At 42.0% G+C, this 23533-nt stretch overlaps 1 protein-coding gene across 2 annotated transcripts in view; it reads right to left on the reverse strand.

Moving 5' to 3' along the window:
- Positions 1–23533, reverse strand: part of AKT1 (AKT serine/threonine kinase 1) — a 68171-nt gene that overhangs the window by 39134 nt on the left and 5504 nt on the right. The window lies entirely within an intron of this gene.

A 23533-nucleotide genomic window follows, 5' to 3' on the forward strand; every position in this document is an offset into this window, starting at 1 on the left:
ACTTTAGGCAGAAAAGGAGTTTGTCAATACAGATAAAAAATAATTATGTGGAACTGCTGGGACAAAGCTGTCTGAAAAACATCAACACCTTTTCCTTCCTCCGATATACTCAGCAAGCTGTCATGCCTGAGGAGTGAACTGAGCTGTTTCAATTTGTGCCCTGTGTTTTTTGTTCCTGTTGCGGTTTTGTTTTTAAGAATCACAAGCAAGAAGTTACTTGAACTCACTAATATTAGCAGTTATGTAGTCACACTAGAAAGAATTGTACCGAGTACAGTAAATGCAAGCATGTGTGGCAAATTTTATCAGACAACACTAAAAAAAAGAAAAAAAAAAAAAAGATCCACCATGGAAAAGTGAACAATTTACAAAGCAAAACATTTTTTCCTCTGTGATTCACTGCTTGTGTAATGCCCTGGCAGAGCCTTCTTTGTTTTCAGTAACAGAATGCTAACACTGCAGACACAGGAAAGCAAAAGCATGGGTTATAAATCCTACATATAAAATCCTGGAACCAAATAGACTCCTCTGTAGCTTGCTAGCTTTATTATTTAAAATCTTTATGTACCATTCTGTTTACTCCAAGCAATTTCCAAATTGCAAAGAATCCCAAACTGTATATATCTGGAAACATACACAAAGATAGTTATAGACTGATTTCCCTTTATTGCCTTGTGTCTGCCCCCACACACTGCACATTAAAATACTTAACACACACTTAGAATGTAAATCCATCTCATGCCAGAAAAGCTTTTTCGCTGTAATGCATACTGCAAAGCACGCTTATGCCTGAATATTTCAGAAAAAGTTAAACACAAAACTCCTTCGGTTCATGAAAAGTTAATTCTACTGAGGATTTACAATAATGCAGGGTTAGGTTATTTTCCTCTCTTCCCCACAACAGTATCTCACCGAATCTGGAGCTGTCTACCACTGATAGAGTGTCTAACATCAGAAACAGCTGCCACTCCCTGGGAAGCTCACGGGGTAAGTGGAGAATAATGAGCAGCAAGCACCAGCAGAACAAAAGAAAATCCATCTTTATTTACCAACTGCTGCATGCTTGTTGCTGCATCAAGCTCATTCAAAGCCAACACCACACCCTTTAATTCAGAACAGACTATATTTAAGAAGCCTCTGCTATTTTTTTTTAAGAAGCCTCTGCTATTTTTTTTTAATCAACTCATACATACCAATGGTTTGAAAAAAAAAATCATTAGGTTAACCAAGTCAGCATCCAATGATACCCTTGATATTTAGAAAAGCACCAGACCAACTATTAACTTTCTTATGGCCCAAAGTAACCAAGTAACATGCCCAGGAGCACTGCCTGAAAACAAGGTCTCAGTTACATGAAATGCACTCAAGTGGCTACCACAAATCTGTGGATAAATAGTGCATTAAAACTTTCTGTCCTGAGCATCAGAAGTATCAGCTTTAATTGCAATTAAGGTTAACGCTCAAAAAAAATGAGAGCTTTTGCGTTATGCAAGCCTTCTCTACATTCCCACACGCTCCGATGATGTAACGACACTCCCTGATTGTACAGCCCCAGTTCCTGTCCGAGGGAACACGAAAGTTATGCCAATCGCAGCGCTAATGTGCCACCAGTCAAAGGCGGAATGACTCATTCCCGAGCCTCAATGGCCTCGAGAAGTGGTCTGCATCCTGTCGGCCTAATAAGGTCTCGGCAAAACAGATGCCAGTTTCCTTAAAGACGTGAAGCTTTCAGGAGCTGCCATCTCATGTGTGCTGGAGAGTGGGACAGGGATTTACAGTTAGTTTTTGCTGCTTGAGTAAATGGGGTAAGTGTCCGCTCTCGCTTCAAAACCAGCTGAAATCAAAACAGATTTGGAAAAAGAAAGCCGGATTGAAAACCTGCCTTTGCATTTCTAAAGCACTCGGAAGCAAGCCCTTTCCAAGCCAGGGAGCTAATTCTGGATCTTAACAACCTGACACCAAACAATTAAGTCTAGGGTGACCCGAATGAAAACTCTCAGCTCAAATACGTTCGTTTTTTTATAGAAATAACTGCACAGACACCCACAAGGCTGGTGCACCGCTCTTCGCTCCCCTCAACAAACTGTCAGAACAAGATATTTAAACACGGTGCCAGGTTTTCGGTAGCTTGGGGAAAGAAAAAAAGAAAGGAACAAAAAAAAGAGGTTATGCTAATGTCTTTCCCAACGTGCTGGCGGAGAGAGAAGGACCTCTGGTTTGTCTGCCTATTCAGAGGCGCAGTGAAGGGGCCGGTTCTTTGATGATTTTTTTGGGCCCCTCTCTGGATGCCTCCTCGGCCGCCGCCTCCAGTGTACAGCTGCGGAGGCACTGCCTGTGCCTGGAATCTCAATGAGGTGGCCGGGCCTGCTGCTGGGGCTGCTCCCCCGTGGGGAGGTCACCTGCAGCCCAAGGCCACTATGCCCAGCCAACGCTCCAGAGCTCGGCTCATCCACGCCAGCCCAACGCTCCAAAGCTTGGCTCATCTGCACCAGGCCAAGGTTGAACAGCTCGGCCACTCCGTGCCTGGCACAGCCCTAATGTGGGGTCCCACGGTCACAATGGGCTAATTTGGGGCATGACAAACCCACTCCCCACTTTTGTGTCCCACGGGCAGCTGGACGGCCGCGCGGTGCACCGACAGCCCACACGGCCCTGACTGACGTGACTGCCAACAGGTTCAGAAGAAATGCCTCCTCCTCCTGGGTTTCTGCTTTTCTAAACCTACTGCCGTTTCTCACGCTCGCAGAGAGCTGCAACACAGGGCACCTGCTTCATTATCATATCTTGGGGGAATATGGGGAGGGAGGGAGGGAGGGAGAGGGGAGCTGGAGGTGGGGCGAAGGGGGATGGCTGAGCCGTCTGGCCTTCGAGCGACAAAGGGAGCCCCGCGAGGACAACTCCTGGTCACCTGGCACCCCACATCTGTAAATTAACTTCAGAAAGCAGCAAACAGCCTTGGCTTACTGCTTCCCACAAAGCTGTATAGAAAAACAAGCGTATTGGAAGCTGCCCCTGTCTTCAGTTACACAACAGCGCAGGTGGGAAACACTTAAGGAAGGCAAGGAACGGGTGCTCTGATTCACAAAGCTGGCCATGGGAGAGATCAGAAGTCAGATTACGAAGAAAGAAAACCAGATTCTCGCCCAATACTTTCTCTGTGCAGGGGATGGACAACTAAACTACCACGTTGTCTCCAATTCCATCTCTGCCAAAGGGTTTGAGATCACCAGCCAACACCACCACTGCAGAAGACAACACCTCTATTTTTCACCACTGTATTTCAACTGTCTGGTTATGTAAAACTGAAACATGGAGGTTTATCTTTTTTCTTGTTTGGGTTTTTTTTGCTGAATTTCAGTTTAGAAGGTCAAAAATGTTGCCATATTGCTTACAGCAATCAATTTAAGCAATACCAGATATTCCCAAAGGAGCAAAAGAGAATTAATCAGCATGTAAAAAACTCCTTACTCCTACCTTTGGCACAGCTTAGTCAGGCTAGTCCTAACCTACAGCTGTCTCCAGTGGGAGAAGATGTAAATGAAATTTCATTAAAACCAGCAGTTTTAAGGATAGCTATATAAATTACAAGAAAATATAAAGTGATTCCTTAAGCTATACTGAAAGCAATCTCAGAGTGAATTGCATCTCCACTACCTCATGGTGTGAGCAAAAGGACTTAAAACTACCATGAGGTGTCCGACTGAATTAGAGAGATCTTTTCTGTAACAAGCTTGCAAGCAGCTATAGCATTTTACCAAAACGCTGCACTCCTGTAGCAGAAAGCACCATCATGTACTTCTCTGCTTTTGACAGGTGCCCAGCTCTCTCTCATTTTTTTAAATAAATAAAAATGACAGAGGAGGTGTCAGATTCACTGAACTGAATTAAGCATGCTTAGAACAATTATTTCTCCCCAAGTAATTTTTACCTTGACACTATGATGGAAAATAGCACAAGCAGCTAACAAGCCACTTAAGCTAATAAGCCTCTTCAACTTCTTAAATATCTTCCCTTAGAGGAGGGAGGTAGCTACAACTATTCCTCAAGCTCAATCTGAAGTTAATACAATCAGTATTTCTGAAAATCAGGCTCTTAAATACACCCCATGTGTTTATAAAAAGAGTGTGACTTAATCCTCTGAAGAATTTATGTCTACTACAAATACAAAGAAAAACAAAAACTAAACCAAAAACACCAAACTCACCACACCCCAGTGTATTTGAACAAGGATGGGCTTTTCTAGACAGCATCTAAAACCTGATTCAATTATTTTACCTCTTTGCCTAAGAATCCTTAGCCACGACTCTTGTGCTTATCTGAACTCATGCCTGATTTGAGTATCACAAACCCAGTTTTATTCTTCAGTAAATCCTGTCTAGAGACTGACAGAGAGTGTCAGAGGGGACAAAGCAAAGAAACACACACAAACCAAAGCTCTTGCAGAGATTAAACAAAGTAAGACCGAAATCACAGTTTTAACTTGTATTCCTCAAGCTGCCTAAACATAGAGGATGTTCAAGAAAAGCATCATTAATTGATTAAAAATTATTTTAGGCCTCTTCCCCTACTCTGCCCCATTAAAAAAAGATTAGGTGAGTCAAAGACTGGGGCAAGAGTGATTTTTATGATGCATTTATTTGCTTTGCGAACATTAAACCTGGAAAGTACTCAGCAGAGGCTCCCCATCAAAATCCCAAAGGCGGTGAGACTGAGAGGTGAGCTGGTAGCTTGGGGGGGTGTGTGCACACGAGAAAGCAAGAGCAGGGGAGGGAAAAAGCAGGACACAGGCATGAAGAAAACATCGGCAGCAAGGACTGGCGAGTCCCCCGCCTTGCTCTTCTAGGCTCCCATTACCAGATCATTGTGTCATTCACAAAGTGAATCAAAACCTCGGGGAATTGTAAAGAATTGGCTAAAAAAAAAAAAAGGCAAAACAAAACTAAAGGACATTAGGAGAGATTTATGGCAACAGCAGCTTTTCTAAAACAGAGGATATGGACCAACTTCAGAGGCAGTTGAAAAGGAAAAAAAAAGGCTCTCTTTGTAAAAACTAAGCTGCAGAACATGGACTTTAATAAATAAGCAATTTATGGAGAGTAAGAAATTAACACATCGTATTGTTATCCTTTAGCTTCTGGGTTTGAGTCCTAATTTTCAACATAAATACAGAATTGTTTTAGGCCACTTACAATAAAAGCTCTACCAGTAATTGTGTGATCATGCTGTGCATCAGGAAATTTCTTGAAAGTGCCAAGAAAAAAAATCAATGCAGAATTTTAAACATGTTTATACAAACAGTTACTGGGTAAATATTTCATAGAAAGATGCATGAAAGCTAAGTTAAGCAAACATTCAATGGCAAAAATAAGAAGCAACATTAAAAAAGGGGTTTTGTCTTCATATGGCTGGGGCTAATTTGGATTTCCCTTCTTCATTTCATCACTAGTAAGTCTGCAAAACCCTGGAGGAGCACACGGAGACCATGTTAGTTCTAATAAAAAGTTTCATTTATCTTGAGCCATTTAATGGCCATCAATGGAAAAATTACAAGCACTTCCCAGAAAGCAAGTTCTAATATTTGTTATCATGGTAACCTCCTGGTTACGCCTCCAAATTTAGTATTCCTCAGATAACTTTTACTGAGTCACTACCCCAAACTCAGCAATGAAAACCTCCTCCAGATAACAGGAGTGCTGCCTCACTTCAGAGGAATTTTGCAAAGTAACTTAATTGCCTACTGAGAATTTATTAAAGCAACTTCACCTCTGAGTAACACGAGAGCAAACAGCCACCGTAGCTCTGGTGCTAAGCTTAGCTGAGTAACACAAGCGTAAGAAACCTTGCCAAGGATTTCTGTGCCTCGGACTTCGGTGTGTCGTCACCATAAAGCAGAGCACAATCCACACTGCTGCCTCAACAGGGCCACAAGCCCAGCCAGATGCACTACCAAATTTCATTTATTTTTATAACAGATAGTCAAAATGTTGAGTCTCAATATAATCAAACAGCAAAATTCCTGCTGGATTTCAGCGGTACCACAATTTAGCCCTGTAACACTGCAACACGACTAAAATAGGACTAAAAACATGTACGTGTAATCACAACTATTTTTTAAACCCTGAAGTCATCTATTATATTATGCTCATTATACTTCTTCCTAACAACTCCAAGCTCCAGGATAGATGCATTTCAGTCAGTCACATGAAAATCTGCTTCTTACACAAGGAGGAATGAAATAAAGACCAACCCGAAAAAACATACAATAAAGACCGACCTACCTTGACACTGCTACCATGAATTAATTTTCATGTTGCCAACAGCATCTTGGTACACTGAAGTCACTTCTCATTTTAAAAACAGCATAAAAAAAGAAAGGTATACACCACACAGAAGTGAGAAGCAGATGGACACAGGAAGATGGGAGCTTGAATTACACTTTCCAGCCTGCAGTGCCCCATACTTTTGTAATTTTTGCCATGTCTTCCCAAAACAGCCTCCTCTATTCAAACAGATCCTATTACCAGGGGAAAAAAAAACAGCACCCCCTACCCGCAGCCTGTCCTGAACTCACACCAGTTTCTGTGGGCATCAAACCTGGCACTTGCCCCACTGGATTTTCTGAGGTCAGGGACTACTATGTTAGCCCCACCTTTCCTCCACAGCTGGTTTTCCAAGCACAGCACACCACAGGACTGTTCCTCACCACACACATCCCTTCCTCCACTGGAATCCTAAAAGCCCCATCCCATAACTGAGCACAGTCCACGCTCTGCAGTTCTCTTCCCACTGCCACAACGATATCCCCAAAGAACAGAAGCAAAACAAACATCAAAACACATCCCTTGCCTAACCGGGTTACAGCTACCAGTCAGGTGTAGAACTTGCAGCAACCACAGCAGCTGTCCAGAGGAGTCAGATTCCCACACTTTAAGCCAGAGAACACCAGAAAACCATAAATAAAAGCTTTAAATTCATACGATGATTTTTGCTCTGTCCTGTTTGTAAAATAATTTAAAAAAAAAAAAAAGGAGAGCGAAAAAAACCTACAGGTCACCTGGGGTAACATTCTTGAAGGTCATCTGGGGCCACGCTCGTGCCTCAGGGACTTCTGGAAAGGAAGGTACAGGCACATGTACAGAAAACCCTGCATGCAAACCCTGTTCAATGCTCAGCACTCGCTCTGCTTACAGCATTTCCTGCCACTGCTCCCTGATCTGATGCTTCCAGCTCAGGCAGCAGCTGCTGGGGGCTCCTCTGCCACTCCAGGGGTCAAGCCAAGCAGGTGCCACCTGCAAACCCAGCAAGGTGGGAGGGAAACAGGAGGAGAAAGGGGGAAGACAGAGGCACCTTGTGGAGGGGGTACAGTGTGCCCGACATGAGCCAAGATGTGGCTACCACAATTCTGGTTGGAGTCTGCTGCATCAGAGGACAATGCTGACAAAGGGACAAGCTGGGTCTTTGATGGACTCAGTGCACAGGCAGGGCAGGGAGAGGTGGCAGCCTGACCCCCCACCCCAGGCCATGCCAGCTGTGCCGGTTGCCATCACCAGTACCGGTCCCGGTTCTGTTGCTGCTGGAAGTGCAGGCTCCACCCAGCTCACGGGGAGAGTAATGCTCCTCTCTCAGAACTTTGTTCTTGAAAAATGGCCAAATCCAGTAGGTTTAAATATCAAAGCTACATCCTTTAGATACAGACACGCAGGTACACCAGAGACAATGTGGAGTTCCAGCCACGAGCTCACAGTATCGCTGTGCTGACCCTGCTCCTTCACAGGCACAGCCAAAGCTCACAACGAAATCTTCTGAAAGTCACACTGGCCTCAAAGACTGAGCCCACCCTCTGATCTGGGGAAGCTGTAAGGTTTAGATTATTCCCTAATTAATGTTTTTGTGCATTTATTTCTCCATCCTCTGTGAGAAAACCTTTTAAACATCAGGATTACGGGAGTGTCAAGCTAAGAGACAAAAATGTTTCCAAAAAGCAGTCACTGCACACTTGCAATTTTCATTTATCCACAGCACACCAAATGAACCTTGGTTGTGGATAGACTTCTTGCAAATTACAGTTTTCTAAACAAAGACACCCTTGGCTACAGAAATTGGAAGGTACAGATAACACCCTCTCCTTTAAAAAAATAAGAAATAAAACAGGATAAAGGATCCACATGAAAGTTATTGTTCTGGTATTATATTTGGTGATAAAATTGCAGCTCAGCTACAAAATTAACTAAGAAAGAGTCCACTACTGGGTCACCATCACTGGTTTGAGAAAATGTTTTTCTACACAAATTTTCTTTGCCTCATTGAAGAATCCAAATTTCCCAGTTTAATCTTTTTCCCTTTTCCAAAATAAATGGGAGCCTTTTTAAGCAATGAAGATATCTAGTTATTTAATCACAGGGGCAATACAAGATTAAAATGGTTTCAAAAATTTAATCCAAACTAAGTGTCTCCATTATGATAAAGTTTCCCAATGAACATTAAATCAACAGGTTTCCAATTTCAGGTACGAAATTTGATTGAAAATGCTGCTTTGCAAAACTATCACAGTCTCCTGCCCCTCCTCACTAAAAATGCAGTCTAAATTGCTATTTCCATAAAGAAATACAATATTAACAGGAGTTCTATGAAAAATTCCTTATGACCTGCAAGGATTCTTCTGCTTAACCCAAAGGTAAAATTTGCCCTAATTTATCATACAGAAATCAACTGCTCTGCAGATATGCATACCAGCAAGCTCCTTTTCCATGCTGCAGTTGGAATTTCTACCAAACTGGGGATGATAGCAATTCAACAGCTTTATTTGCAGTCCTCTGTTCTTTGCACCTAATTCATGACAGCACACAGGATGCAGAGAAACGTGGTCATGGCATTCTATACACTTTCCATTTCATCAGGTATGCTTCCCTGTCTTTATCTTTAAAAAGGAAACTGTAAGCAGTAAGCTGCAAAAAGGGTGATGATGAAAAAGCAAGGGAGGCGAGGGAAATAAAGGAATTTTTTTTTTAATTACGAACATTAATGCCTTTTAGAAAGAAGAGATCCAGCCACATTTCCCTCTTCCTTTGTACTGAAGTTTAATAAACATTCTCTCCAAGTTACCAATTTTGAGAAAATCACCGGATAAACACTTGTGTTAACCCAGCTACATGGCTCGGTGCCAAATGTAATGCCAAACTTCCCAGTTGCAAAACGAGCTGTTTTTACACACCAAAGTAACCACGCAGCAGGCCTGCCGAGCCTGAAGACAGCTGACAGAGATGACTGTTGCTGTCCCCCCATTGCACCGACATCCATCCAAATACCAACATCTGCTGTGCTACAATTTACTTTTTACACAACATTTAGCAAAACAGTGCCTCTGACTGCAACATCATTAAGGAAGTAACAACAAATAAATCGCAAAGTCCCATCAGACAATTGTAAAATTAAAGCATAGTTTGCCTTGCATGCACTGAGCTTTAGTTCAGACGTACTGGACTTCAGAAATAATAAGCATTAGAATCTGTTTTCTTTTAATAAACACACAACACACAATTCTGTACACCGTGACAAGCACAATCCATCATTACAGTGTAAATTACAGTTTTGAGGGTATTGACTTGACTCAATAGGCAGAGAAGCAGATGCCTGCATGGCAGCCTGGCTTGCCCGGGACCATCACAGCAACCCAGAGTACTAACAGGATTACACTGTGCCTGCAAGCACAGGAACTGTGCTCTAAATTTGGGGCCCACTCCTTTCCAAACACCCAGAGCATATTTGTGCTTGCAAAGTAAGGAATTAACATTCCTAGAATCTAAAGTGCCCTTTGCTTTAAAAGCAGGACGGAGCACAGGGGCCAAGGCAATCAGATACCACCGCACAGAGGTGTGGTGGGCTCTGGTGGTGAGCCCTGTTTACAAATTCATAGCCTGCGGGTTCAAACCAGGATTTTGCCTCCAAAGTGAAAGCCAGGTTTGGTGAGTGGTTCCACTGCACTGCCCAACACAGTTCACATCACAGAGGACCCTCCGTGATCCAGTGTCCTCCAATTAGTTGTCCTTCACACCTGCACCACCCAGGGTGCTGAAAGTCAAAATGGGGCTGCGCTGACACCCCGACACTGCCACAGCACTTTCATTGGCACACAGGCAAAAGAGGAGGAAGAACAAAGAATTCTAATCTTCAAATTAATGCCCAGTTTTCAAAACCAACTCTTTCTTCCTCCTCTCCTGCAGTAATTCTATGAATGCAAAAACAAGCAAAAAAAAATTTAAAATCTCACTTTCTTTTGAAAAGCAGATACTGAAATTAAAAATTTAATGAAAAAACAACTTAGATTTTATTAGGCATCAACTAAAAGGTTTTCCCTCAATCTTTCTGCTTCTTATCACCATCTTTAACACAACCTAAAAAACACTCTAGTTACAAAAAGTGACATTTTTTGTGGGAACAAACAGTCCCCCTACATCTCCAGACAATGTGTCTGTCAGGAACAACAACATACCCAACACTCAGCTCAAGATACAAGAACTTGGCAGGCTGTATCTCAAAGCAGTTTCACCAAAACAATAAAGTTTCCCTCAAATCCCTATCAGCTTAATAGTGGAAGACAATAATATTTCAGATAACACAGACAGCAAGCATTTTGGTAAGTGCAGTAGACATTCTTTATCCAATTTGCAGATAAAAACAGGCAACATCCACAGCCAGATTAACAGACACGCTGCTACTTTCATGCTTAATTCATGATAAAGGCAAGGGGTTAAGGCTTAAATGCTTCTGGGGGGTTTAGCCTGTGTTGATTTGTATTAGACTCTACAAATATATATATAATTTTACTTTTATGTATATTTATATTTGGCAACAGAAGCTGTGCAAAGCACGGCCTAAGCACAGATCCTCTTCTGGGCAGGGATTTAGAGGACAGACTCCTCTGTGCTAGCTACTACATGTTTGCACAACAGGAGTCAAGGTCCATTGGAAACTTATCTGAAGACTTGCTCCTGCGCAAACTTTAGGTTCAACCTCCGAGTTCAGAACTGAAACACTATTTGTTTGTCCATTTATCCCCTGGCACGGTTGGCTTTTTGTCAGACAGATGTATGCCACATGCAAGTCATTTCCCAACCTCTCTGCTCCACCTCCCTCCACACACTCTGCACACACTCTGACCCTTCAGCAAATGTTGTAAGAGAGGAGGAAGTGTTTCTGACAGTTTGCAGACTCTTCACACCAATTTTATGCCAGAGTATAAATGTTTTCTCCTGCCCTCCAACCCTACTTATAAGGAAACAAAGCAAAACAAAAAAAATCCACTGCTTCCCAAACAACACTATGCCCTAAACCTAGCAGCAGGAAAGGAAAGGGGAGGGAAGGGGTGGAGAGGAAAGGACAGAGAGGATGGATTACACTGAAGTTATTTTTGTCCCGTTCAAGTGGATGGGCAGAGACAACTAAATATAGAATTTATCAAAGCAGGTGAACAAGAAAGATGACATGAGCCCCATGTTTCAAGGAGCAAGAAATAAATGAAGCATACTCCTACAACCTGGCCTAAAAAGCTCCCCAAACCACACTCATTTGCACGAACAAGACTCTACTGAACAAACATTCAACTCGCCACAGCCTTCCCTTCGGACATGTGACAATGTAAATGGCAAGCAGATAGGCTTCCTGTCTCTTACCTGCTTATACTATATATAAACAAGACTACAAAATCCACATTAAAATAGAAAGAAGTTCACACTCCTCTGTGGTGTCTCTGGACAGAAATTATTCAGAAGAAAGTATGCTTGCATGTACAGCTGGGTAATAAAGCACCGCTTGAAATCAAACGTTAAGGAATGTTATGTTGTCAGTGGCAACACAAAGGATGTGGTTTCTACGAAATTTAACCAGTTGTGTCAAGGACAATTGCTTTCTTCTGGTCACACAGCAGTCCATGGCTTGCTCAGAGTAACTGCTACAGTGGTTTGGATTTCACAAGTGAAAATCCATTCATAAGTATTTTTAACTCCTTCCAGGGTCTGAGTTAGTCTGGGAAATGTCCTGGGTGGCACAGATTCCACTGAGGCACTGTGAGCAGGCCATGCTGGGAAACATACATATAGCAAGACTTATCCAGGCTCTTGGTCTCACAAAGCCTGCAGCCAAGGACCTAAACATTAAGTGCTTTGCCTGCAGGCACACAGGAGTGAGCAAGGAAACCTTCATAGGAAAGACATGGCAGCAGTCAAACCATGCCTTCAGCGGAAGCCAGACTCACATGAGTGCCGAAATCTACCACTGGGCTCAAAGAATAGAATGCTTTTCTGCGTTCCCCTCTTCCATCTGTGCTCCCAGTTACTGCAGTATCCAAGAGCCCCACAGCTTGAGCTGCATTTGTCGTCACAACATCCCTGTGAAGTAGGGAAGTGCTGTTATCACCACTTTACAGACAGGGAACTAGGGCACAGAGAGAGAAAAATAACCCTGTCCGAGGTGATCGTACAAGAAGGAAGTTAGTGGCAGAGCGGAGGAAGATTGACTTCGATTCTTAGTTCCAGGATGGCACTTGAATTCATCAGACACCTCTTCAGCTTCTAGATGCTCTGCCTTCAGTTTGACTGACCCACCCAGCTCCCCTGGGCCACAAGGAATGGGGAATGCATATGCCTTTAGTAACAGCATTTCCAGCCCAAGAAAAATGAAAGCGGGTATCAGATGCAAGTTCTGTTTGCATTCAGAAATCCAAACCCGAGCAAGGAAAACCATTTCCAAAATAGCCAGCACTATCCTGGTATTGTGGGAAAAGGAAGGAAGACGTATCAAGTTTTCATAGTAAAAAAAATTAAAAATCCATGGCAGATCATTAGTACAATTTTGAAATAATTAGTGAAAGTTTTAACAGGAAGCTGGTATTAGACATCTTTCAGGAACCTCCCTGCCCTGGAGATTTTACGTTACAGAACAGTAAGGAATTAAAAAAAAAATCCCTTTGGTACTACAGCTATCTCATTTCAGACAGAGACCTAAACACCGAGCTAATGTATTTTCATATGGAGACCTTGCCTCCAGACCTCACACAACAATCTTGTCTCAGATAAAACAAATTCCAGAGGCTCCACACTGCTTGAGGCTCCCCATTTCTGGTTGAGCCAGGCTTCAACCCTGCTCTCTTTTCTAAGTGAAATGGCACATCAGGTCCAAAATTTACTCTATCCTTTGGGACTCCAGTTGCAGCCATCCAGAGAACTAATTGTGAAATAAGCTTCTACAACTTAAGGGCATTCATAAAGCAGTATTTAATGTCAACTGTTTGAGGTGACTATTACCCTGGAGAAAACAGCAGAGATCCATCACCCTATGGATCACCGGGTTTATCTAATCTGACTCCAAAAGGTGACTGCTCATCCTAATGGCCAAAGGATGACAGACTTTCTAAACCACCATGAACAGGCCTTAATGATGGACACAGTCACCACACTGATGGGGACAAAGAAAGAAATTTGTGAGTTGGTGGTAGCTGAGGGCACCAGATCAGCCATGCTCGGCTTCCAGGTCAATGCTGCCATCGATAGACCATCACCGCTGACAAGCTGGACCTCACGGTGCAGGCCTCCGCTTTTACAACAGGCTGCTGTACATTTCAGCCACCAGCCACACAAGGGGCATCTAAAGCACATCTCCTCTGCCAAGGCAGAGTCTGAAGGAGCTGCAACCAACCAGCTACTGCTGAACAAGACTGCACCATCAGGCACCTAATCCAACTTCCATCAGTGACAAAATAACTAACGCCTTGCTTGGAGGGGACCAGAAAGAACAGAACTAGCTCTACAACACATCCCTCTAACCCTATTTCCCCTCCTTCTTTTATACTAGGACTATAAAAGAGTGAAGGAGAAAGGTTGGGATGAGGTTAGAAATATTTCAACTTTCTGAGAGCGAGCCTCACAGCAACAACAGCCAAACAAACAAACAAACGAAAGCAAAACTTCCAGCAGCTTCACAGCTACACAGCAATTATGGTAAACCAGACATTCTAGTAGGTAAAGCAAAAAGCAACTTTTGGGTCCGGAGCAGACGCAGAACACTAACAACAAGTAGTAAATACGCAAAGTTTATTATTCCAAGTTTTGAACCTTTCCCTTTAAAAAATCCCAACTTCTGTATTTGAACAGATCAGCCAACACTGAAAAATGAAAAGGCCTGTTGACAACTGAGGAACTGCTATTAATTTTGTTTGATGGCCATCACAGGGAATATGAAAACTAAAACCGAACACCTCTACAAATGGGGTTGTTATTCTCCTCCAAAATCAAGGTGGGCTTTGCATGAGATTCCCACCATCCCACTGTCAAACAGGTCAAGAATCACAGAATACTTTTGCTGAAAAGAGCCATTTGAGGTGATCTGGTCTGATCAGCCACTCAAAGCAGGGCCTTTCTAAATGCTACAAAAGAAATCCTAACACTAATAGTGCATGTAGGTAATTCAAGAGAATCATACAAATACAAACACAGGAAATAGAATGAATGCAACTTTATCAAACTGCAACTTTCAAATCAAATTTGAGGAACAAAATCTCAGGTCTGCTTGGCCATGTGACTTCATTTTAATCTCTCTGCCTCCAGTAACTGGTCTGAGCGTTCTAGGAGTCAGTATAAAGATGAATATCAATACATTCTCTGTGTGTGCTGGGCATAAAAAGGAGAAATGAAGTCAGTGTTCCTCCATGGCTTATTTCACCACATGAATGATGAGAGAAATAGCACAGGATTGTACACGGTCACAAAGCTATGCACAGCCTCTGAAGCATGAACATGTATCTACAACCACACATCCTGTTGTGTGTCATTCCATTTCTAAAATAATGCCTGAAAAGAGGAAAGTCTCCAGAACCATGAGGTTTTGCCATAAGCACACCCAATGTACTCGTGGGAGTAAACAAACCTCTTTGAGACACCAACAAGAGCTGTTGTGCCCATCCCTAATAGCCTGGAGCAGCTCCTGAGAAAAAAGCTTTCCTCTGGCCATAGGGAGGATTCCTTAAAATGTGAAGAAAACGTCATATACACCAATTTTTACACAATCCCACCAGTAACACATCAGAAGATTAACACCAAAAAAAACCCAAACCCCAACCCTTAAAAATGCAGAAAACTTAACAAAGTAAACCTGATTTTCCCCCCTATTTTAGATACAGCTTTCTAAAACATAATGATTCATATTACTGCAGTACACAGCAACTTCAGGCACACATCTGGATCTGAGCCACCTGCTGTACACATGGAACAATGAGACAGTCCCTGTTCTGCAGAGTTGACTGTCACAGGACAGGGACAATGGAAGGCCAGACACACACACACACACATACAAAAAAGGGGACCAATACTGGGCATCACAGGGAACAGCAGTCACAGTGCACACACATTACAAGTTCATCAGGGCCTTTTATAAGCAACACAAGGAGCGAGAGCTTTTGAAGAGGATAATAAAGCAGCACTGCAGCTGTTTACAGGGACCATTTCCCAAGTGTGAAAGGGTAGCAAAAGAGAAAGCACACAAGTGCTTTCCTGCCTTACGTTGTAGTCACAGTATAGTCACACGCTAGGCTAACTGGAGGCAGAAGTCAACATCTTAATAGCAAATTAGAGATGGTAAAAATAGGTATGAAAAGCAAAAGCAGCTGGTTTTGTAGCTCAATGCAACAGAGGAACTAGCGTTAGGAACAAAGCAGCAGCCCAAAGAACGAGCTCTGCACTGTTCAGAGCAGCACTTTGAATAGGACAAGGTTACATGCCAAGCATACAAAGATGCAAGATGATGCAAACCTTAGGAAAGTATATTCCTCCCTCCATGTTTTGCTTTTGTTTTCCATTTTCAAGAATAAATGTACAGTCCAACAACTACAGCCACTTGGAAAAAATCAACTTCTTTGAAGATTAAAAAATACAGTCTCTGCAGCCAATCTGCTTAGAGTTGCTGTAGAGCTGAGACAAGTCACTATTTCAGAAAGAAATCTGGCCACCTGCTGCTCTAAGCAGAGAAAGTGGTGTACATGTAAAATCACGCTTTCTCTGAAATTACAACTGATATTACAAGGAAACACAGACTAGACTGAGAAAAACATGCATTAATTCCAAATGGTGCAGCTATGCTGAACTGAACTGTACACGGCTGGCTAGCAGTCTTCATTCTGTTGTCAGAGGTCTGCTCATCTTAAAAAATCATTTCATATTATTCCTGATGAACAAACTTCTACAGACACCTTAGACTTGTGGCTTCCTTTCAAGTCAGAGGGTAGATATCAGTAAGGCTGGGGCATCACAAAACCTCAGGCATTACAAAAAAAAAGTTACATGAGTTATTAGAGAAAGATGAAACACCTACAGAACGAAAGGTTCCTAGTGCAGCAAGAACAGCACGTTCTAACCCAATAAAAGCAATCACCAAGTTAGACCTAGAGCACGCCAGAGATCAGATGAGTCTATGCCAACGACAAGGTGTAAATTTTAAGCAACTGCTCTTAATACAGCTGAGCCACCTCAGCTGAAGAGAAGACACTGCTCCATTGCATCTGTCTTTAACAGGGCTGTCCCACTGTGTTCAAAATGTGAGGTCAGATTTGGCTGCTACGACTTTGCAATCCCACTGCATAAAGGGGGAGAATTAACTCAGCTAGTAAAAGCAACAGTCCAGAGAAAAAAATGCCTCATTTTACCTGAATATGCTGCTGAATCTGGCAAGAGCTGTCAGGGAACACACAGAACCCTTCAAAAATACACATCTTTTATTACACTGGGACTGTACTTTGTGTTGCACAATCCCAAGCTTTTGTTTCAAGCAAGAAATTGTTTTCTAAATATTTTGTCACCATGACAGTCTAGCCTTGGACTCAAATTCTGCCCTTGGTTACTCCAGAAAACTCCTGTGAAGTCAACTGTGTGGTACAGCTTGTGGCTGTGTCCTGGGCTGATGGGAAGGCTCACCTGGACGTGCAGCCACTGGTGTCCCCTTGGCCCTCTGTGCTCTGCATGGTTTTTGCAGCCTGAGCTACTGCCTACCACAAACTGAGATCCGTGTGAAGAAACAGCATCACAGAGAACAGGAAGATAGTTTTGCAACAATGAAATACTAAACATCTTCCCAGCAGGTTCAGCTTGAACCGAGGAGTACAGGCAAGACAAAACCCATTCCCAAGAGAGCAAGAATGAAGTATTTTAAACACAAGAGAGAAAATGAGACGTAGAAAAACATCCTGGCTTTGAGGGCCCTGTTCCAAGTAAAAACATGTCTTTCAGTGACATTAATCTGGCAAACTAAATCTGAGCAGATACAGCCTAAGTCCCCAGCACAGCCCCAAAGAGAGCAGTGGAGCATTTCCGTGTGACTCAGGAAGCCCAGCGAACACTTTCTGCAGAACAAGATCAACAGGGTGTTTATATACTGCAGCGGCGTCATGTGAACGGGTGGTTTAGTTTGTGAAATGAATGTTTGCATTGTCATTAAAAAAAAAAAAAAAAAAAAAGCCCAAACCAAAAAACACCCTCTATTCCACACTTACAAGTTTCCAACATTAAAAACATAGCAGGGGAAGGAAGTACTTCAGCAGCCAAAATTTACAAATTCTTACCATAACTTTGGCGCAGTAAACTTCTCCAGTGTCACAAAGGCCTATTCTTCAGGGGGCTTGGTTGCCTTTTTTTCAGAAGGACTAATCCACATGTGAAGGCTATTAAAGAACACACAAAATGCCAGTAGAAGCACAAACATGCATATTTTGTGTGTGTGTTTTCCAAGTTTTATCTGTTTTTCCTTACACAGATACCCAAGAACAGCCTGGAGGCAGGTATTCCTGCTTTCTCTCTTTTTATTAATGAAGCTCAGTAAGCTTTTTCCTTTCCCTGAAAAATGACAATGCTGCTTTATTTTAATTCATTCAAACCAGTGACAGAGATTCATCCTCTTGAGTTGCACTCAGCAGCCAGGCTTCAGGAATTTAAGAAAGAATGATGATTTTAATACAGAGGGGTTTTGTTTGTTAGTTTGACTAGAAAAGAAATTCCTCACAGTAACCTTTTAATTGTTTGAGAGGCACCTTACTAGAATCTCAAAGAAAACGCTAATACTCTAAGTTACACTTGGCATTTCTGCACAGCAAAACAAATCCAAGCTGTAAAAGTCAGCATTTTCCTCTTATTATCTGAAGCTACATAAAAGCCCTAACATAGATTTGAAAGAAATATAACAGAAAATTCTTCCTGATCTAAGTACATAGGACTAAATTTATCTTTCACTTTCCAAAACACTGCTTAGAGACTGGGCATTTAGAGTTCTATTCACTAGCTAGAAAAAAGCCAAATGGTACATTTTAAAAAACTGACTTTGAAATATTGTTATGAGAACAGGGACAAGCTATGTAAACCCTAAAATTCTGTGGGTCTTTGTAATCACGATTACTGTCGCAAACTAAAAGGCTCATATTCCCTACTAAGCAAACATTTACAATTAAATCCATTCTGCACAAAGCATTTGCATTTTGAGATAGAACAGTCAGTTGTTCAGCTGCTGTGATTTAGATGGATTGGTTCATTATTGCTGCAGTTCGTTTTCAGCTACACTGTATAACAAAGGGGTGCCAATGTAGTCGTGAATGGCTTTAAAGCTAAGTATGCTGGTATTCTTCCATGATGATGTAATTTAACTATCTCCCCTCTCCCAGATCAAGATATCTTGACTTTACAGGCTAAACTTCAGCAGAAACGACGGCAGAAACAAGCTGTCACAACAGTGTTCAACAGACAGTATAGATACTGCAAGTCAGCTGGAGGTTGTTGCTGGCAAGTTTGCAGTGATTTTCCACAAATGAAAAAGCAATTTTCCCCCAATTCTTATTTAGAATAAATACTTTTGCTATCATGCAAATAACAAGGCAAATTTGACTTCCACACCAGGAGATACATCAGTTATATACCTTTCAAATGTTCCTGCTACACTAAAATGTACCTTTACCAGAAAAGACGACCAGAATTACAATTATCCCTGATGCAAAGAAAATTTCAAGATGAAAAAGTCAAATACTATCCTACTCCTTCACTGCCTGAAACATAACACAAAGGCAGTATGAAAGTCACATATTGCATTCTTTAATATTAAGAGGGATTAAAGAGAGAGCACGACTTCTTACACAGGCAAATAGTGATAGGACAGTAGAGTTTTCAACTGTTTTAAACTAAGGGAGAAGATTTAGATTAGATGTTAGGAAGAAATTCTTTACGGTGACGGTGGTGAAGCCCTGGAACAAGATGCCCAGAGAAGCTGTGGATGTCCCATCCCTGGAAGTGTTCGAGGCCAGGCTGGACTGGGTTTTAAGGAACCTGGTCCAGTGGAAGGTGTTCCTGCCCGTGGCAGGGGTGTTGAACCAGGTCCATATTTAAGGTCCATGCCAGCTCAATCCACTCTATAATTAAAGCAGCAAAACCATTTTTCTATTAACAACTAAGTAAAAAGGCAGGATTTCTTTTTTTAAAAATTTATGGAAATAAAGAAACATGACGATTAATGATGTTTAGCCCCCCCAGTCTAAAGCACGGCTTTCTCCACACACTGCCTAAGTAGCACAAAGAACACTTCCCACAGAGTAACTCCATTAGTGAATTTGTAGTGGCAAAGGACTCTTATCCTGTGTCCAGAAATCAGTTTCCACCTATAAAACTCCTTCCGAGCCCCAGAACCAGCACTGTCACCACAGAGAATCACAACTGGATTCTAGACTGCTCCATGCATAAACTTGCAGTAGAATAACAAACATTTAATACAGCTAAACCTATGCAACTACACATTTCAGTCGAGTCTTGAATTAAGAAATACTTGCCTTCTCTTTCCTTGGTGTTCCCAAAATTTCATTCTACTTAGTGAACACAGGAAGGGAAGGGGACTGCACGATTGAAAGTTAAAAATAGTTAAAAAAAAAAAAAATCTACATTACAGAGAAAACACTTTCACTTAGTTAAATGATTGCTATTTATTGCAGGTTTATTGGCCACAGACAGGCGTGGGGATACGTGTGACATGCGTAAAAACACCAGTCCAGACAATCCACGCCTGGAAGCCCCTGAAAAGCAAGCAGCAAATAAAAGGTCATATTCCACTCCACAGCTCTGAAGAGACCTGACAACGGATTTTGAACTGCTTAACAGGTTGTTCAAGGGTGTAGCTTTTTACTAATACTCCAGCTGTGAAGCTCCAACTTAGGAATAATGACAAAAATATACAAAATTGTGGGTACACCCTTGTAATTCAGGGCACAAACACTACCTAGTGCAAATATTTTCCACAGCAGTGTAACTACATTATTTTGCACAAGGCAGCACTACACTGGCAGCTGTGATCTGGCACATACAAAGGCTCATATAGGAACACATGGAAAAAATTTTAACTAAGTATTTTTTCTCTTAAATCTTAGGATTTGAGTTCAATGAATAAAAAAAGTGGTTCAAATATAATTTCATTTTGATGTTTCTATTAAATAGAACATTTAATATTAGACCGGTCAAGCCTCTTGCAGACAAGAAATTTATTCTTTCATATTGCTTGCTTTCTGAAGTGTAATCAGGATGTACTTTGTGATCCCCAGATCCTTTGACGCAACTGCAGAAATAGTAGGGTATACTGCTAAGGTTAGGAGGTCAGAAAAATAACCCCACACATTATAAATTACTTTAAATCCTCCATTTTTTGAGCTTTCTTGTTACAAGTAATTCAACAGCCCTTTTTCTTCTGCTTAGTCTAAACCTGAAGCAGGCACACAAGTTATCTTTTCTAGTTTTTCCTCAGCATCATGAGGACTAGCAAGCTTCTCTGCTTCAGGAAGAAAAAGGGGCAAAATCTTGTGATTTCTACATGTGGAAACTGATTTATAAAGCCACCATAAACGTTAAGGGCTGCACTTACAACCTGAGAATTAGGAAGCAGCCCTGTCCTCCATCAGCACCTGAAGTCCACTCAAGTAACACCAGTGTCAACCTCTTGAGTTAGACTTTCTATCAGCATAACAACACTTGTCTTGAAGACCCCTCCTACGGAGACAGGCTGAGAGAGAGTTGGGGCTGTCCACCTTGGAGAAGAGGAGACTCTGGGGAGACTTTACTGCTGCCTTCTGATACACAATGGGGGATTTTAAGAAAGAGTCAGAGAGGTTTTGTACAAGGGTCTAAAGTGACAAACAAGGGGTTGTGGCTTTAAACTGCAGGAGAGTAGATTTAGACTACAGAAGGAAGAAATTTTTCACTATGAACGCCCTGGTACAGGTTGCCTGGAGAAGCTGTTGATGTCCAATTTCTATAACTGTTCAAGGCCAGGCTGGATGGTGCTTTGAACAATCTGGTCTAGTGCAAGGTGTCCCTGCCCATGGCACAGGCATTGGACTAATGATCTTTAAAAGGTGCCTTCCAACCCAAACTATTATAAGGCTGGAGCTCCCTCCCAAAGAAGGCTGTGGTTCACCACCAACACAGAGCCCACTTCTCTGACATGCCTGTTCTGTGGTTCTCACTAAGGGTACATTAGCAAAGCACAGGCAGAGGAGACTGATTTGACAGCCTCAGAAATGACTCAGATGCTGCCCTCAATCTCAGTGTGAGCACGAAATACCACTGCAGTCATGCAGAGAACCACTGACTCCAAGGGCTATTTCTACATGCAGTTCACCAAAGGCCTGGGCTTTGGACAGCACTTCAAAACATGCTCCCCCAAGTTACCCAAGAGACTCAGGGAAACAGTAACTGACTTGCCCACAGTATGTGATGATTGTTTACCTCAGCTGTCCTCAAATATGACCATGCACTTTTGAATAAATTGACAAATTTCTCAATCTTGTTTGATCAGCTATCTTTTTCACATTTTTGGCTCAACTTGAAGAGGTGGGAGAATAATCCCAGACGTCCACAACATGTTTTCCAACTGCACTCAAAGTTGGTCTTCATTATTTCCCCCTTTCAGTTGCAGTAAATATTTCTCACAAAAACACACTACTTCACACCTAATATGGTGCTATTCTTTCTCCATTCTTTTTCTTCCTCTTTCCTCACATAGTTTCCTGGTTTTTGTTCCCTCTTCGAGAGGTACAATGTACCTACAACATAATGCATCTGAAAATAATAATCCCTCCTCTGTCTTCCCCCCATGAGAGATGACTTTTTAAATAAGATTTAACTCTTTTTTTTTTGCCTTAGCAAACCAGTTACTCCAATATGTAAAAGGAGGAAAAAACCGGCATGGCTGACAGATGTTTGTTTGGTTTTTACAATGCTCTGTCTTTTAAAATACATTAAAATTAAATGCTGAAATATTAAGCAAACCCTTCTTTTTTCCAATATATATCAAGGTTTGTTTCCTAGATGAATCTGACACCAACCATCACCCCGATTTTTAAGAAAATTATTAGTACCATAAAAAGTGTATAAAAGCAGAGACACCACATGTGACCATGTACTGGTCTAAGACACCAAAGTCCTCACCAGTATTTTCAGATGGTAAAGTCTCAGGCTACGAGTGCTATCCCCGAGCAAGTCTGAGCAGGTGAAGCCACAGGCACAGGCAAGGAGTGCAACCGATGGTGCTCAGGCAGTGGGAGCACCACCAGTTGGAAGGGAAGGAACCTTCTGGCACCCACACAGGGGCTGCAGGGGAAGATGTTTTCAAGTGAGGACAAGGTGCCAAATCTAAAATGCATGGCACAGCACCCTGCCTAAAACCACTCCTGCAAGAACAACGAGCAAGCTTTATTCCCTTGCTCTCTCTTTACCTCAGAACAGCATACTCACTCAGTATTTCTTTCTTCCTACATCCAAACCTGATGACTTTTCAATATGCCTACTGAGAGAAAAAAAAGAATAGAAAACATAGGCAACTTTTTGGGGTTTTTTTGCACAGGTCTACCTCCCTTTCCCTTCTTGAAAAGAAAGGAACCATGAAAAAGAGGATCAAAGCCAACACAGATGCTTTCTGCATGATCCACTGTATCAAGCATTCCCAGGTTCGCTTTTACAGGGCTTGCAATGTCCTAGATCCCTCATTCTCAAATCCCTTTTAACAACAAGTAACATTAATTTATGATGCTCCCCCAGTCTTAGAGATAAAATTGAGACCTAGTTTGTTTCGTTTCTGCTGTACAATAAAGCAGAATAGGAAAGTAAACTTCCAGGACTGACATAAATAATGTGGGCACCATCAACATCTGAGCTCTTCCTCTTTGCCATTCAAAGTGAGAGTGTTTAGTGTCACTCGCATGTAAGTTCCAGACAGTCAGTTTACAAACACTGAGAAAAACATCTAACCTAGCATCACTTCCCTAAAGAACTGGAAGTCTTTTGTGAAAACGCTGGAATAAAGACTTCCTGGGAGTCATTTTTACAGAAAAAAGAAACGTTTGGACTTCAACCTTCAAAAATGTGAAGCTTGTGTCTTGAAGAATGGGTTTAATGCAAAAATGTTCTGGAAGAAAGACTTCTCTGAAAGGACACTGGAAAGTAACAAAGCCAGTCAAAGACAAGTAGTTCCTCTGTGA

Source organism: Manacus vitellinus, unplaced genomic scaffold (assembly GCF_001715985.3).
Source record: "Manacus vitellinus isolate BGI_N305 unplaced genomic scaffold, ASM171598v3 scaffold_6_pilon, whole genome shotgun sequence".
NCBI classification, from domain to species: Eukaryota; Metazoa; Chordata; class Aves; order Passeriformes; family Pipridae; genus Manacus; species Manacus vitellinus.